Source organism: Physeter macrocephalus, chromosome 13 (assembly GCF_002837175.3).
Source record: "Physeter macrocephalus isolate SW-GA chromosome 13, ASM283717v5, whole genome shotgun sequence".
Taxonomy (NCBI): domain Eukaryota; kingdom Metazoa; phylum Chordata; class Mammalia; order Artiodactyla; family Physeteridae; genus Physeter; species Physeter macrocephalus.
Window position 1 is genome coordinate 74,581,450 of NC_041226.1, and position 15,952 is coordinate 74,597,401.

Consider the following 15,952-nt stretch of genomic DNA (forward strand, 5'->3'; position numbering starts at 1 on the left):
CGTGTACCTGCTCGGCCATCGTAACATTGAACTGGAGTAACCAAACACTATGCAGGTGCTTTGACAAGTCACTGCATGGGTGATCATTCGCATGGACCCCACGTGCGAGCACACCTCTGAGGGTAAGACTCTCAGTCAGCTAGTGCTTTTATGAGCTCCCATTCCATTAAGTTAAAGGTAATATTTTCATGTGTTTTACTCAAGTCAAAGTTGTCATTCTTTTCGGGCAGAATTGAATGAATATGTCTCCCTATTATTACCTTTGAAATAGGAATACAAATAATGCCTATCCCATAAAACTAGAGCAAGGACTACATGGATATTTCCCAGTATATATCAAGCATGCTGTTTATTACAACTTTGTATTTATTGAACAAAATGCAACAGATTATTACTGGTGAAATTACACTCCCTCTCATTCTCTTTTTTGTTTGTTTCTTCATTATGACTAAACGTTGTGATGAAGAGTTAAACAAAGAACAATTCAAGAATTTTTATTGTACAATGCAGAGACGAATTTCAGGAGATGAAGACAAGAGTATCAAAAAGATGCTGATGGGCAGACTTCCTGAGTTATCAATAATAAAAGAGAATTTTCTCTATAGATGTCTAATTGCAGATAATACTTATCTCTCACCGTCATTCTGGACTCTACGCCTCTCATAAATGTCTGTCACTGTGTTCCAGATCAAGCCTTTCAGGTTGATTAAAATTTTTCTTGGTGAGGTTTAGGGAGGACAGAAGGAGTCATGCTATAATTCTCACTGGATGATTAGAAAGATTATGTGCCGGGCTTCCCTGGTGGTGCAGTGGTGGAGAGTCCGCCTGCCGATGCAGGGGACGCGGGTTCGTGCCCCGGTTCTGGAAGATCTGGGCCCGTGAGCCGTGGCCGCTGAGCCTGCGCTCCGCAACGGGAGGGGCCACAGCAGTGAGAGGCCCGCGTACCGCAAAAAAGAAAAAAAAAAAAAAAAAGATTATCTGCCTTTGTTCTGATAACATACATAAAATAATAAAAAAGTTGAGGATAAATCTTACATAATAATAGTAATAGTAATAATAGTAATGATAATAACAACAATAATAGTAGTAGGTTGTAGACATCATATAAAGTATCCCATATGTCTTTATGTCCTAGATAGGAGTTACAATGAAATATTTCCACCTGTAGTGAAATAATTGGAAAGATAACTGCAGGAAAAGAAGTGATAGATACTCCCTTCTTTTTAAAACCATTTAAGACCTATTCTATGTTGTGTTTTCTAAAGTTTATTTGGCACTTTTACTGCCTCAGCTATTCATGCTTAGGGAAAGCAGGAGAGCTTGTGAATACTATGTAAAATCATTATTAAAAGCTATATTTATTCAGTGTCACATATGCTAAGCACTGTTCCATATGCTGGGACAGCACAGTGAAACAAGCAATAATGTTCTTCCATTTCTGGGGTTTTTATTCAAGTTAGGAAGAAAGAAAACAACCGGTATAAAAATCACCTCGGAGAGTGCTGAGTGCTCTGAAGGAATGAAACCCTAGTTTTCATTGAAAAGGGAATGAAAGTAGGCAGGGCTTGGGTAGGGTGTGGATGTGAGTGGTGAAAAGACCTATTACCTATGAGAAGATCTGGGAGCGAGCGTGACAGACAAAGGTGATGTTAAGGGCACAGAACCCTCGGTCAGAAGCAGCCTGGATGCTTTTGAAGCACAGTCAGAGGCAGTGCATTGGGTGTAATGGGGTGTGGTAAAGAAGGGAATGGCAGGAGCAGATAGGCTTGAGTAGGAAGCAGGACCAGTTCACACAGAGACATGATAAGACGTCATAAAGGAGCCATGGCAGGGCTGTAAGCGAGGCAATACAACGATGTGATTTGTGTATGAAAACCGACGTGAGGGAAATGACTCTTGTATAACTATATTCACAAACACACACATACACCCCCAAAGTGATAAATAGGTGATCGTAGTTATAAACCTAGAATGTTGGTAAGATGCAGTTTTCTTGGTACCATCTAACGATTTGGGCTTTATTTGCACTGTCCTGATGCAAAGAGACCAGTTGATTTGTCTTTGGACAAATCCGGTCTAAGGGAGAGAACTAATTCTACCACATCCCTCAAAAATCCTGTGAAGAACCATTTAAGGTAGTGCCTAAACATTTAGTTTTAGAAATATGATTCGAACTCCACCTCCAAATCCTTTTTTTTTTTGCTGCCAAAAAAGTTTAATTGCTATGCCTAACCTGTGTTATATTACTGTTAATATGAACATGGCTGTAGGATTCAATTTTCAAATCTCCTATATGAAAGATAAACAATATAATTCTATGGACTGTGCATGTACAGACTTATGGTTAATATTTCTGTCCATGAAAAGTCACTTCACTGTGTACTACAGCTTGCTTTAGGAAGACAATAAATGCTGAATTTTGAAAATTCATAAAATAACAACATGAGAATCCTTTAAAAGATTTAAGAATCCAACTCTTTTCCAAAAGCCTTTCACAAAGAAATAAAATACGTTCTTCACACTTATGATTAGAAGTGACGTCATTAAGCTTTAGCATTCTTATCAATATTTTGAATTTGATCATTTTTATTAAAGAACACTGCCAAAAGAGCATGCATGTAATGAAGATACATTTATGGATGAAATTAGATATTACTTTATCCCAGTAATATGTTTTCAGAGTGATAGTTAATAATTACAGTCTGATCTTCTCAGCATTGCAAAATTATTTGGTAATATATATTTTCTGTTTGTGGTTTGCATGCAGTGGTAGGCTGAAAAGTGTACCCGCAAGATGTCAAATTCCCAGAACCTGTGACTATGGTACCCTACATGGTAAAAGGGTCTTTGTAGATTTTATTTTATTTTATTTTATTTTTATTATTTTTCTTGCGGTACGCGGGCCTCTCACTGCTGTGGCCTCTCCCGTTGCGGAGCTCAGGCTCCGGACGCGCAGGCTCAGCGGCCACGGCTCACGGGCCCAGCCGCTCCGCGGCACGTGGGATCTTCCCGGACCGGGGCACGAACCCGTGTCCCCTGCATCGGCAGGCGGACTCTCAACCACTGCGCCACCAGGGAAGCCCTGTAGATTTTATTAAATTAAGGATTTTGTGATGGGGACGTTATCCTGGACTGTCCTGGATAGACCTGATGGAATCAAAGAGGGAAGCAGGAGGTCAGAGATAAAAAGGAAGCCGAGATTGGAATGGTGAGGTCATAAGACAGGGAATGCTGGCAGCTTCTAGAAGCCGGAAAAGATGAAGAACATATTCTCCCCTGGAGACTGCAAAAGGAACCAGCCCTGATGACACCTTGATTTTAGGCCCATAAAACTCATTTCAGACTTCTCATCTCCAGAACTGTAAATGAATGCATTCGTGTTGTTTTGCATCAAGTCTACCACAATTTTTCTACTTGAAAAGAGGAAACTCATACACATGCTAAACTGTATTAATATGATACAGAGGCAAGATGAAATTCTACAATATTAAAAATATTTAGTCCTAATAATATCTAATCCTCATTCTCTCCTAAAGAGGTGAAAGAGAATTAGGCTTTGCTTGGAGGCTGTTCCTTACGTATCTACCAGGTAAACAAGATCAGAGTTTTTGAGGAATATGATTGGAAGCAAATAGAATAGCTTTCTCTGAAAAAGCCATCAACAGAAATTACTCTTGGAGTATTTTAGAGAATATTCATTTTAGTATATTATCTATATCCAGTATTTACTTTTTATCCCTCATATTATCTTGAGAGTGTAAAGTATGAAATTCACAGAACTTACTAAAACAAAGACCAGGTTTAAACTACATGCACATCTGTGGTCTTTTGTTTGTTTGTTTTTAATTTTATTGACGTATAGCTGATTTACAACGTTGCGTTAGCTTCTGCAGTACAGCAAAGTGAATCAATTATACATCTATGTACTCTTTTTCAGATTCTTTTCCCATTTAGGTCATTACAGAGTATTGAGAAGAGTTCCCTGTGCTATACATCCTTACTAGTTATGTATTGTACATATAGTAGACATCTGTGGTCTTTAGCTGGTGCCTTAAGGGTGAAGGAAACATTCAAATCTGTGTACTACAAATGTGAAAGAATGACAATAACACATCTAGTAAGGTTCTGATCGTGGTTAGATTTCATAGTATTTTATCCTTGGTGCCATGAAGGGTGCAGCGTATTTATAAAATAACACTAGCTGTCTGGCACAGTGGGACTCCGCCTAGATAAATAATGCTTATGCGTGCGTTAAAGCACGGAGCTACTCCTCAGATCGCCGCTTCCAAGCCTGTAACCTGAAACTAAATAATGAGGCTCCTTTTGGCTTGCGGAATATTCCTTTTTGTCATTGTAACAAGTACAAGATCAAATTCAAGGAAAGCTTTTTCCTCCCTCCCCTCCCCCCAATGTTCACTCTTTGCTTTGAGTTCCAGCTGTGAGTGGAATTAACTTTCAAAATAAAGAAAATGCCTCTGCAGCTGGGGAGAGAGTTGGGGGCCCCCTTGAATCAGACACAGTTGGTGGAAGGAGGAAATATCATGAATACCCTTCCACTACTTTTGTGTCACTGTAGGAGGCCTTTGTAGAAAGAATCTAAACATTATTCTGCCTTCCCATCTTTTGACTGAATGGATGGGTAGCTGGGCTTATGAAAACCGGCTCTTAAGAAAGCATTGACTTCGGTCACCATTTGTTCTGTTTAAGAGAGGAGTAGTCTTTCACCGAAATACAAGAACAAGATTATACACCTACATCATCCCTACTCTCGAATTCAAAAACCGGAAATGGAATGATGTGTAATGCATTTTCCAGTGACTCTGGCTCCCTGAGCTTCAACCCGCGGCATGAAATATTTTCACAGCCATACTTTTCATGCATTTAGGTATTTTGAGCACCATGCGTTCACTGATTAAACTCTGTGATAAAACTTACTTTTGCTACTAGTAAGACTACAATATCATTTGCGATATCTCCAAGTGTAGTGAATTACATTTCTGTGTTACTTTTAAAAAGCAAAGAGCTCACTCTATTTATTCTTAAGATACTTGAGAAAAAAGACAGGACAAGTCATTTTTGTAGTTAATTTGTTCTTGGGTATATTTATTCATCACCTTTTTTTTTTTTTTTTTGCGGTACGCGGGTCTCCCTCTGTCGTGGCCTCTCCCGTTGCGGAGCACAGGCTCCGGACGCGCAGGCCCAGCGGCCACGGCTCACGGGCCCAGCCGCTCCGCGGCACGTGGGATCCTCCCGGACCGGGGCGCGAACCCGGTTCCCCTGCATCGGCAGGCGGACGCGCAACCACTGCGCCACCAGGGAAGCCCCCCATCACCTTTTTATTGAGTACCCGTTACTCAGCAATCAGGCACTATTCTAGGCATGAGCAATGAAGGTGGAAGAAAACATATGATGTCCCTGTGTTCTAGAACTTTCATTTTTTGTGGGAGGAAATGGGCAGTTAAATAGGAAACGAATATGAAGGTTATCTCAGGGACTGGTAAGCCTGATAAGAAAGATAAAGCAGGGTAATATTATTAGAGAATGCAGGCAGCAGGGCAGCGAGCGGTTAGTCAGAAAAAGTTTCTTTGCGGAGACCTAATTGGCTTGTCACACAGAGTTCTGAGAGAAGGAGTCTCCAGGTGGAGAGATCAGTAAGGGCCAATCCTGGTGGCTTTTGTGTTTAGAAGTCTTGGTGGACACGGTAAAGTGGAAGGAAGGAAGGCAGGGAAGATAAGCCGGGGGTAGGTCAAATAGAGACTTAGAAAGTGTAGTTTTAAAAAATATTCCTTGTAAGACTTTCTCGTTAGCAGGTATTATAGGTAATATGTCTGCTCTCCACTACCTATTTCTAACCATCATTTTGTGTTGATTAGAATATCATGAAGTTATAGTAATTTGTTTCCTTTCTTCCTGGAGAGGTTTTGGAGGCTACACCCCTCAATGACACCGCTGATACTAGCATAGCTTTGATTTTCTTTCCATCATACCATAACACGATTAAAAAGAGGGACTTGTTTATTTTCCCTGAGGGCTCCAAGAATAATTTATGTGTTACCTGAGCTATGGAAGGCTGCTTTAAAGCATATTTGCCTGCTTTTTAACAAGTGTTCTTTTTGACCATAACATGTTGTAGTTATGTTGTAGAGAAAAAGAAGAGCTGAGATGTGTTTCCGTAGCCCCCTCTTTTTCATCTTGCCAAGTTTTCTCCCCTTCACCTGCTACTTCCAGCACATCTTGATATTGAATTTCTGGCCCTTAACATGATTCCTCGGGGCATTAATCCATTCATCCCATTCTGGGTGGCACAGGATCAATCACAATTTTCCACACCAAGCAGTACTAAATCTCGTTTGTGCTCCATTAATGAAATCATCTATTTTATCTCATCACTGCAGGTAAAAACAGTTTTCCATATGTTATACAACCTTATCATGACTTCTAAAATGCCATCATGGTTATATACTATCTAGTTTACATTTAGAAAGCAGCATGTCAGTTTACTTGAAAATAGTTCTAAAAATGTGTAGAGCTATTCATCAGCCAGTCTCAGCTGCTACTGAATGAATAATTCTATGATTAAGAGCTGGGGTCTGTGCAGGCAGTCACAGAATCTGCTGTTTTTATAGAACTTGATAAATTAATTCATTCATCTTGCGCTTATGAGACTCTGTTAGAAAGACCAAAGTATTGCTGGGATAGCTTGGGATAAACAAGAAAATACTGAATTTACTTTCTCTTTTCCTTTTTTTAAAAAAATTCTGGACAGAAATAAAATATCTTAAAAACAGTTAAGGCTACTAACATTGCATATAGTAAACATCCTAATCAGTTAGGCTGAAATCTCCAAAAAAAGCACTGAGTGTCCAGTGCTCAAATAAAAGATCGATTAAGTCCAGTGAAATGAAAATACATCTGTAATGAGTTGATACTGTGTGCCAAGTAACGCACTAAACAACTGAATTTTTCATTTTACAATTAATTGTAATATTATATGATCATAACCAAGGATGTTAGAACGTAGGAGAAAAATATTTTGAAAATGGAGAAATAAAAAAGATATATGTATATCTGTATGTATATCTACACACACACACATACATACACATGCATGCATACACATGGATTATGTGACGTATATCATTTGTGGAATGCACACTCATTTATAACTTACTGGATGCCTGCAGCTGCACATATTTATATGGAAGATTATTTATTCAAGGGACATGACTCCTTCCCAAATAATTTTGATATAACACTGCCCAAGAAATACCAAGATTCCAAAATTTCTATCCCACTATCAAAAGAATCACATTACAACTGTCTCACTGATAACAGACTTCAGTATAATCTGAGTCTGACTATCTGTGATGATGGCTTTAGGATTCATTGTTTATGGAAAGATGGAAACAATTTCAAAATATAGGAAAACAGTGTTAAAGAAAATAAATGCCTTATTTCATACTAGGAGTACTTGTTTTATTTTTAATATCTAATCAAAATATGAAAAAACAATTAAAAGCAAATAAAATTATGGTAGCCCAGAAACATAAGCAAAATGGAAACGTTAAGACAGAGTGTGAAGAAGTTTGCTAAAAATAAAGATTCCAACCAGCAGAAACCCTCAGCATATTTGCCAGAACTTAGTGATGGCTGACCTCCTAAGGCACAAAAACTCTTTGCAAATCTCCATTTGAGACTTTTTTCTACTTCAGTCTCTACACAAGTGTCCAAGCTGGGCTTCCAGAGCACGTCTCAATCAAGAATTCCCTTTTTATCTGAGGAGTCTACAAATCCAATGGCATTCATAATTTCCAATAGTCTATGAATAGTGGGAGCTTCACATTCCATTTCAAAGTAGACCCTGACATTGGGAGCTCATAGCACTAGTGGGAAAGAAAGTATATTATCCATTTGCACTAGCACTGACTCAATGCCCTGGACAGAGTAAACTGACCAAACAGAAACTGCTCCATGCAACTGTCTCCAAATGCGTAGAGCACTGACATGTTGAAGGAAGACTTAGCTGTCTAAGTTTCAGAAATTGGACGAAGGGCAGAAGTTACAGGAAGACAGAGTCTAACGTCCTTCACGGAAGTGCTCTGTAGCCCTGAGAGTGCCCCAAGAATGGATTTGCTGGGTATGGAGAGACTGAGTGCAAGAGAAGAATTCAAGCAGGGTCAGAATGACCCTTAAGCTGTGACAGAACAGATCACTGCAATGGGTAGGAGGTTAAGATGTTTACTTAGGTAGGGCAGCACTCCAAACCTAAGAGTCTATGATTAGAAGCAATTGATTTCACCATTATTCCTTTTTCAAAATGTGAACATCTATCTTTGGATCAAGAGAAAATATCAAATTCCATTTTTGATATATTACCCTTGTATTTAATATTAGTATTAAATTATATGACAAATAGCATCAGTTAATAAAAGGCCTTAGGTAGTTGTTTACCTAAGTCTTGGACTTTACAAAAAAGGCAATATAATTAAGTCATATAGGAGTAACTTGGATGAATTAATTGAAGAAAAATAAAATATGTATCTCACAGACTGTTGAAATGCCTGGTAGAATTCATTCACTATGTAGTGGAAAGATTGTGAAACATTTCAGGCTTTATAATTGCACACATGTGGTCAAACTTTGACTAGCCTGACAGTTAAAGAGTTGTCATTAGCTGGCTATTTGAATGAAGCTTGATTTTTGGGCTCTAGACACTAGCTTGAAATGCTCTCCAGTGACGGTTTTCTTTCTTGTTAAATGTTATTATCGCTCATAATGTGTGAAACTCTCATTTAAACAACATTCAGTGAAGAAAATACTTGTGAGCAAATTCCATGAAGTTAAAATTCTTGGAATTACGTTTTTTTCTATTTACCCTTAAACCATCACTGTTTAATCAGGACATTTTAACAAGTATTCAGAACACTTTATAGGTCAGACATGCTTGGCTCAAACACATTAGAAGAGATGTAATAAAATAGTGTATCATACGCTTGCAAGCTACTTTTTGTTTCGTTTTAACTAAATTTTGATTAAAGAAGTCTAATTACATTTCTAAAAGGTAAAATAGTGCATTTGCCTTGAAATATATGAATCTCTTAAGGTATATGTTATACTATCTAAAGATTTGTCCCCTTTTTGACATTTGATATGTAGATACTGTCTGCATTTATTGTAGGAAGATGCTTTGTTTTGGGATAAATTTAGATAACATTAATTACACTAATTACTTTTTTTTTTTTGCGGTACGCGGGCCTCTCACTGTTGTGGCCTCTCCCGTTGCGGAGCACAGGCTCCGGACGCGCAGGCTCAGCGGCCACGGCTCACGGGCCCAGCTGCTCCGCGGCACGTGGGATCTTCCCAGACCGGGGGACGAACCCGCGCCCTCCGCATCGGCAGGCGGGCTCTCAACCAGTGCGCCACCAGGGAAGCCCCTACACTAATTACTTTTTAATGAATCATCTAGTCAATTAAAATGTTTAGGATCATGTCTAAAGAATAAGAACATGCGACCAAATATTTCACCTCTTCTTTGTGTAAACATCGCAAGGGCATACTGGTCATTTATTTGGGGAACAGCCAAAATTTATTGTAAAAATATTTTTTAAATCTACACGTTCTACCAGGTTAAAATGGATATGCCCAACACACAGTTTGAGTAACTTGCAAAAAAAAAAGCCACAAGTAAAAGTACAGTTTTTCTTTCTAAAATATGACAATGAAGGGTGTAAAGGTAATTTTACTGGGAATGTTTGGGCAAGGCCCGTTCCTCAGATCTGAGTGGCATTTGAATTTTTGGACATGTGCTTGTGAAGAGAGCTTCTCGGTTAGTGCTACTTCTTCCAAAGCATTCTTTTAAGTAAGTCACCACCCCTTACCAGCAGTTCCACTTACTCCCAGTCAACTGTGGTCTGAAAATATTAAACAGAAAATTCCAGAAAGAAACAATTCATAAGCTTTAAATTGCACGCCATTCTGAGTAGCGTGATGCAATCTCAGGTGGTCCTGCTCTGTCCTGCCAAGTCCTGAATCATCCCTTTTTCCATCGCGACCGACCCACCCAGCGGTCGCTTAGTAGCCTTCTTGGTTATCAGGTCAACTGTCATGATACTGCGGTGCTAGTATTCAAGTGACCTTTACTTTACTTAATAATGGCCCCAAAGTGCAAGAGTAGTCATGCTGGCAGTTTGGACATGCTAAAGAGAAGCCATAAAATGCTTCCTGTAAGTGAAAAAGTGAAAGTCCTCAACTTCATAAAGAAAGGGAAAAAATCGTATGCTGAGGTTGCTAAGATCTATGTTAAGAACCAATCTTTATCCACGAAAACTGAGAAGGAGGGAAAAGAAATTTATGCTAGTTTTGCTGTCGCAGCTCAAACTGCAAAAGTTACAGCCACAGTGCATAGTAAGTGCTTAGTTAAGATGGAAAAGGCATTATCTTTGTACAATAAGATATTTTGAGAGGGAAGGAGGGAGGGGGAGAGAGAGAGAGTGTACATTCATATAACTTTTGTTACAGGATAAAGTTCGAATTGTCTATTTTATCATTAGTTACTGTTGTTAATATCTTACTTTGCCTAATTCATGAATTAAATTTATCATAGTTATGTATATATAGGAAAATACAGAGTATAGATAGAGTTTGCTACTATCCACAGTTTCAGACACTCACTGGGAGTCTTGGCATGTATGCCCCATGGATACGGGGCTCTATTACAGATGCCAAATCAATTTTATAGCAGGCTTTTCATCTCTCACTTTGCCAAGGGAAAGTATGTAGTTTAAAACTAAACTATCTGCTAAAGAAATGCAAAAGTGACCCAGAGGGCTTCATCGTCTTTGAAAATTAGTGCCTAAAAATTTGCATATATCCCCTATGATTTGACAAAATCATTTACAATAAATGTAAACAAAAGGATAAAATTTCTCCAGTAAACATGGCCGCCAGGCTCATTTGGATCTCCAGTTTGCAATCAAATACAGTATTTTTAAGAATCCAGTACAATATGCTGTATTTACCTTGCAGAAATTCAGTTTTCCCTTTTTGTCCCCCAACAGAATGAAAGGAAAATTATCTAATATTTAAAGACTGCACAAGTAAGTCCTTTTTCTTCTCTTCTAATAAGTATCTATTTATTATTAGAGAAAACATAAATATTCCTTAGTAAAACTTTGACTCCCTGTGGAGTGAAGTCTCTCTGTACTTTTGTACTTGTTCTATACTACAGTTCACTGGCGGCTTACTATACCTCATAAGTAGCCTGATGATGAACTCCATTCTGTGTTGAACTTTTTGTTAATTATATAACAGATATAGTGATTCTGAGAAACTAAGTACTGAAGACTGAATTACTTATCTCAGCAAAATGTGTAGATTTAGATGGTACATTCTCAGTTTTCAGTTTATTCTACTGTGTTGTGCTAACATATAAAGATATACAGGATAGAAAAGCCTGATGCATTATTTTACATTTTAACATGTTTTCCTGTTGTTTGAAGGTATATGTATTTTAACTACTGAATTAGTTTGCTAGAACTGCCATAGCAATGTGCCACAGACTGTCTGTTTAAACAACAGAAATTTATTTTCTCACAGTTCTAGAGGCTAGAAGTCTGAGATCAAGGTGTGTCTGCAGGTCAGTTCCTTCTGAGGGCCACAGGGGAGATCTGTTCAGAACTTTCTCCTTGACTTGTAGATGACTGTCTTCTCTCTGTGTCTTCACATCATCTTCCCTCTCTCCTTGTCTGTGCCCAAATTTTCTCTTCTTATAAGAACATGAGGCATATGGGATTTGGACCCAACCTCATGACTTCATTTTAATTTAATTACTTCTTTAAAGATCTTATATTCAAATGTAGTCACATTCTGAGGCTTTGAAGGTTAATACTTTAACATATAAATTTGGAGAGGGACACCATTCACCTCATAATAAGTATAGATGGGGCATAAGGCCTTGTTTGTGTTCAAAGATTTAATCTGGTTCTAATATCTGTTGGGTATTTTTATGTTTGTAGTAGGTAGGAAGATAGCTCATAAAGAAAAATAGCAGAGGAAGAAATAATAAACTAGAGTATATGTAATCTAAGGTCTCATCTACACATGACCCCTCTCAGTACAACACTTATAATGAAATCCAATTACTTTGCTTTTTCTTCCATACTGAGATTGTATCTCATAATTTTTTGCCTACGTTTTCCACTATCTGATCCCAGTATCTCATGTACTCAGTCTCCATCTTGTCTTTACTATTATCGTCTGTGAAGCTAAAACCTTCCTTTCACAAAAACAAAATAAATAAAAAATGCATTTTTTGGCTAATTATCCTTGACTCTAAAACCAGTTTTTACCGCACATGTACCAATGCCGTATGATAGTAGAAACATGATTTTAGTGCAGAAAGTTACTATATTTCTGCTTAATCTATTTTGTTTTATGGGGGCTATTAATTTAGTTTATGTATGACATCTCCCAAATAGATTAAAAGGTGCTAGAGGGCAATGCATATTCTTTAATTTATGTTGGTACCCAAGGCGACATCTGAGATTGTGCCCTGCAAATAAGAGCTCCTCAGTGAATATTTCTTCACCAACTTCACACTGTAGCACAGTAGTCGTTCCGCTAGGCTACATGGTTTACTGAGGCTATGAGGAGGGAATTCCCCTCCTCCTAGTAATGTGTGTGCAACCTTGCTTTACCATATCTAAATTGATCCAGGAAGCATATTTTTCTTGATATATGCCTTAAGCAAGTTGCTATTATGGGAAGTCAAATTACTGGTCAGAGATGTTACTTGGACTGTGCATATCTTACACAAACACTCCCGAATGTATTATGGACAACACATTTTCTCTCATCCAGCAGAGTTACAAGTCAAGTTACTGCATGCATTTTGCTTGGGTTATCTTTTAAGCAGCCATGCAAAATATGCCATAGATTTCAGTGCATTGTATGTATAATCTCTTGGTGTTGACATTTTTCTTCTGTGAAAATAAATGAAAGGAATGTATTGCTAAAAGCTCAAGTAATCATATTTTAGGTGCCAAAATCTCACTGGCAAGTAAGCCACATACTAATAGTGAGTCGGGCCCTTTGAAGGGTGTAGTAACGCTGCTGGCATCACAGAGTAAAAATGAATGTAGTATTTTCAAACTAATAGCATTCTGACAGACTCCATTGTCAAAAAACTGGAAAACATCACAGATGTGTTGTAATCTAATCTATTCTTACCTGGTTGATCTCAAACTTAAATACCATTGAATATTAATGGGCCCTTGAAATTTTTCAGGCTGTTCATATGGAAATATGAGTTTTAGGACAAATATAAAGATGGCAAAGTTTATTTTTGTGTCTTGACTGCCCATATTTTTGTCTTATTTTAGAAATTTGATGACATATTGTTTAACTTTTTATTATGAAAAATTTCAAACATACACAAAGTGAAGACAACAGTTTAATGGGGCCCCATCACCCCAAATGAACAACCAGAAACATTTTGCAATTATATAATTTTAAACACATCAAATTGTTCATATAGATTGACAATTTATTGACGGGTCATTTGGTGGGTTTAACGGGTCAATTATATCAGTTCTATTAAATAATTATTTAATTATTAAATTAATTAATAATTAAATAATTATTAAAATCAGTTTTAAATGCCTTTAATATTTGTTGATATTATGGAAGAAATCTAAGTGGATATTTAAGATATCTAAGTAGATATTTTATCAGCCACCCAATTTTTTTTTCCATCAGATTAGCATGCCATTACATCCAAAACTTTCGTTGTAACATGCACTGATTTCACTGGGGTTTTGTGAAATGTTCAAATCATACATTTTTTTTTTATCAGATTCTATAAATCAGGAAGAATCTTGCTGGAATAAGCAAAGTAAGAGGTTATTAAAATCTTACTATTACTCTTTGGTCTGCTAGACGAGAAAGGAGTAGAGTTTGCTTTTTAGCAATGAGAAAATAATATAAATCAGCCAACACTCCTTTCACACTCCTTACTCCTTATATGACCCCTTAGAAGTCATATCATTTATCTATTCATTTGTTCACATAATCAACCAAAGAGTATTGAATGCTTTCTAGGAGCCATGCCCTGTGCTAAGCATTGATTGACAGTGAGTGATATAGACAAGCCCCGACTCCAGTAGAACTTGCAAATAAGTCAGACACTAAACAACTCATTGCAATAAAATGCAGAGAATGGGATAATAGCAGAGGTAGAGCGTGTTCTAGAAATTTGTTAGGAGAGGACCCAATGAAGGCAATCAGTCGGCAGGCAGAAAAGTGAGTTTAGGAGGACTTTGTGACTACACAAGTGAGGTGGGATGGTCAGTTATACCAAGATATATCAACTGGATAGAGTGAGGAGGAAAAACACACAGAGAGTACGTAGCCCTTTTCTCTCTCTCTCTCTCTCTCTCTCTCCACCCGTCCCCCTTTCTCTCTCTTTTATTTAACTAGAGATGGATCAAAGCCCAGGAAAGATAATCTTTTGATTTTCTAATGCTTTCCTTTAAGAAAAGTCTAGAGGTTCTAGAAAAACAAAATCTACCCTTGTTGCTTAAGAATAACTTTTATGTGGCAGAAATACATCTTAGTATCTCAATCTGTGCTAATTTTATCTTTATACTTTTTTCTTTTTTTTGAGTAATCTTTAATCCAGCTCCTTCTCCCTGCTGTCACCTTGTTTTGAGCCTGTCCATTGCTAACCGGACATTGATTGAACACAGATAGTATAGTACTGTAGTATTTACTATTGAAAAACATCTCTGTAAGTGGACCCATGGATCTACTTATATAGAGCGGATCCCTGTATAAGTGGACCCGTGCAGTTCAAGCCCATGTTGTTCAAGGGTCAAATGTACTTTTTCAACGTCCTCCTAACTCATTTTCCTGCCTGCTGACTTATTACCTTTAGTCCACTTCCCTCACTGACACCAGAGTAAATTCTGATCAAATTTGGTCAGTGCCCCTAACTACGATGTCATTCAAGGTCAACTGTACAATGCATTCAGGAGGGAAGCTGAGGTCCCCAAACCACTTAATTGCTTTAAAGATTGGTGCATTCAAATGTCTTATATGTATAAGATTTCTCAGCATGTGTATGATCTTCTTAATCTCTAATTTCCAATGTGCTTGAAATATTTTCCAAAAGACATAAAATATACATAAATACTCTTTAAAGTGACCTTTGGTGTTCTCAGCATATTCTTTATATTTAACGATCTCAGAACAAATGGCAACATTGAAAAATAAAACTTTATATTTTCTCCTCTAAAGTCTTTTCCAGAAAGCTAGCACAGTCATTTGAGTTGCTTTGGAAAAGCTGCAAGTAAATGACAGGAAAATATGTGGTAGGCTCAGTCAATTCTGACAACTGGTCAGTTTAGGTTAAAGATACACCACCCTGGTAAATTGGTTTCAAATAAACTGCCATCATCAACAAGAGTCACAACAACCTGTTATGTGACTAACTTAAACTTTATATTAGGATCCAGATCTTAGGTAAGAAAATAAGATCCTAGTGTTTAGTTTCACTTTGAGTTTATTTAAAGGAATAATTCAGGTTTCTTTTCAAATTACTTCTATATTTGATTCCCCCTTGAAAGAGCTCTATTTACACAGAGGCCCTGGCATAGGATTTATTTGAATTTGAATTAAAATATGGGATGGTTCCAAAATCTATCATATTGACATTCCTGGCAAAACCTAAATATTGCTGGAAGGCATATATTCCTTTGTGAACTGTGGAGGGATTTGAGGGATTTGGGTGTTTTAGAGTTCTTTTTGAGGTTATGAAAGCTTCCTAAAGGAAATATATTGTGGCTTTACAAATTTGAAGGTGAGAATTATTTCAGTATGCCAAGATCACCACGGTTTTCTGTTGAGATTACTTCTCGGTACATGAAATGGAAGATGTGAAACAGGAAACCGTTTC